This window comes from Pollicipes pollicipes, unplaced genomic scaffold (assembly GCF_011947565.3).
Source record: "Pollicipes pollicipes isolate AB1234 unplaced genomic scaffold, Ppol_2.1 Scaffold_7231;HRSCAF=8579_pilon_pilon_pilon, whole genome shotgun sequence".
Taxonomy (NCBI): Eukaryota; Metazoa; Arthropoda; class Thecostraca; order Pollicipedomorpha; family Pollicipedidae; genus Pollicipes; species Pollicipes pollicipes.
In genome coordinates, this window is record NW_023597034.1 from 45381833 (window position 1) to 45384766 (window position 2934).

The window sequence follows — 2934 nt, forward strand, 5'->3', positions numbered from 1 at the left end:
CTCTGGAGATGCAGAAAATCACTTTTCACCCCCAATATTAATGAACACACGAGAATAAAGTCACGAACAATTCGCTCCTGTGGATCCCAACGCCATCATGCTGTTGACTACACTACGAAGGCTCCTTACAATTTTCCATTATTCCTGTGAATTCATTGTTCGTTCCGAATGGCGACAAAATGTCGAGCCCAATGCATTTGGCACCGCGCGATCCTTTATGAAGACCACCCCTTTCGCTGTCTGAGCCTCATATCATGACTAAGTGGGCAATCATGAGTTTCCTGACCACAAATGTGCGTATTAACACGGCACATCCGCGCATCAGCTTACATTTTGAACATGATTATTCCCATTGGACATCCCTTCAACATGGTCCAAAGTGGTACATTCTTTTGCACCCAATATTTCAGCCTGGAGAATGAGTGAACGGTCTACTAAGTGGCACTAATGTGTGAATGATCTATTTTCAGTGGCACTGAGCGTTGGACGGAACTTCTCCAAAATCCCCTGAAATAGTTCCGCGTTGCTGAAAACAAACATGTTGTACCGTTCCATTTTCCTCTGACTGCTGTTTGAAATATCGGTTAACGTGGACGTCGGTTACGCACACCAAAATGAGGGTGCCGATAACGTTGTGGTCAACGCGTCTGCGCTAGCCGCTGCGCGTCTGGGAAACAGAGGTACGCGGTTCAATTCCCTGCAGTTCCCGTCCTTCCTGTCAGGGAGCTAGGAAGGTCACGCCATACAGCCTCGGCAGCTACGTGCGTTGTAAAGCCCCAATGACAATGAAGACGTGTGCGTGCAATGGGTATTTGGCGTTTTGTAGGGCTCAGTTTGCTGCAGTATCGAGTGTTTAGCCGATGCACTTTGTGGAATCACAAAACTCATTTGCATTTGAGCAGCATACGTTTCAACGCAACACAAATGCAGCAGAGCACGTTCACCAAAATAGCTCATCGCACCAGATGCTTTAAGGAGGTCGCTTTAAGCTCAAACCACCAGCTCAGATCTCATTTCAAGATCTGCTCCTGCTGAAGACAACACGCCAAAGAAGCTGTTGGCATGGCGACAGCTGCTACGTGTGCGACGCCTGCGGATACACGCGTCATCGCCTCGGACACGTATCTCATCAGGATATGGGTTCGTCTTTTCACAACTCCCATGCCGTTCTGCTGGGCTGAAACCCAGCTGTCAGTAAACCCCAGTGTGTGCCATTCTCTGCTTGTCGCGGGATATCGGTGCCGAGAAGCAATTCTCAAAGGGGCTGAGGAACGGTCCTAGGCTAGTAAAAACTGTATGGGACGAGCTGACGATGGGGACTGGAAGTCACGATGTCGGGCTACCCCTGAACATAAACATAAATAAACCTGAACACAAACATACCGCCTTGTCCACGAACAGGATTGCCTGCGTGTCATCAAACGTTACTGGTGTCTCGTTAGCCTGCATTACTGGTGTCTGATACGGCAACGGAGTGTTAGACGAAGCAATACATCCATGAGATAGTTTTTCAACCAAAAAGACAAGTGAATTGAGGACTACAACAGATTCCATTGACCTCGGGAGAGGTATGAAGGGCGGACCGAGGTCAAAACTAACCCGCATTTTACTCGAGATTTTGGTGAATGGTTTCTGGTGCTCATTTACAATCCATTAATACCAGTGACCGAAACAAACTTATTCCGCAGTCATTTTAAAGGTTAGAGTAATTCATTGAACTGAAACCGCCCAGATCAACATTCTGTTTTTTAAACATATCGAATAGCGCAATTCCTGACGCTTGACGCCAAATGCAAAATCAAAAGAAACTCCTATGGTTTTAGTCAACATGACGCCCTAAAATTCAAATAGGGTCATTGACCTTAAATAAACACCACTGACTTTTTACTTATAACAGGTATCTAGATTCAAGGCGGTTGCATAAGGAGGTCCGGAGTACTTAGGCCTTATTCGTTTGGCCTTATTTGACCCGAAGGTGATGACTTAAAAACCTCAAATATTGATACAGGTGGTTCCGTGCGCAGGCTAACCCACACTGTCATTTCTGTGTCTCTAAAATGTATTCATTTTTGAGATCTTAGGGGTAAATTTACGCCTCGCCCCCCCCCCCCCCCTCTCCACCACACCCGAGCGAAGGATGTCCAATCGGTCACCCAGAGACGTGTCAATAAATATTGTCCATGCGCATCACAGCATTCTTAAAATTTACTTGTTAAATGAAACACCCTGCAGCTTTGACGACATGTTTCGAGAGCTGTAAAAAACTGCATTAACACTTGTATTAAGTGGACCAATAGCCCTCACGCTATACCACACTTTTTGCCGAAATGCGGTTCATTTTGCCCATGGTTGATCTGTGTTGTTAACCAAAGGGTCAGGGATCAAGGTGACCAAAAACCTACGACATTGCTTTTTTGCTGTTTAAATAAGTGTCAGAGACCACGCCGGGCGGTATGTCCCTAAAATAAAGTGTTGACCTGGGTCATTTTAGGTCAGTGACTTTCTCTGATCTTTAAAAAGCCATGGAACATGTCGGCTGTGGTCCCTGTGGTCCCATGGAACAAGTCGGCTGTGGTCCCTTGCATAATTGTAGACAATCTAACAGCGGATCACTTGGTGTCAAAAATTTAGATGTGCTTTGTAAGGTTGCTGACCTAGGGTAAGACAACGTCAGACCATAATTTCAGCGAAATCAATTTCAGGGAATCGCTCAACCTGATGCAACAACGGAGTGCTAGACGAAGCCACACCTCTCTAAAATACTTTCTTAGGAAACACAAGCAGTTGAGTGAGCAAATTTCATTGACCTAGGGTCAGGTATAAAGGTCATACTGGGACCAAAACTAGCCTGTTTTATTACTCTCGGGCTTGCTGTTAAGGGTAGTTTCTGGCGCTCACTTTGAGATTTTATAACAAGGAGTACATAATGCAGTG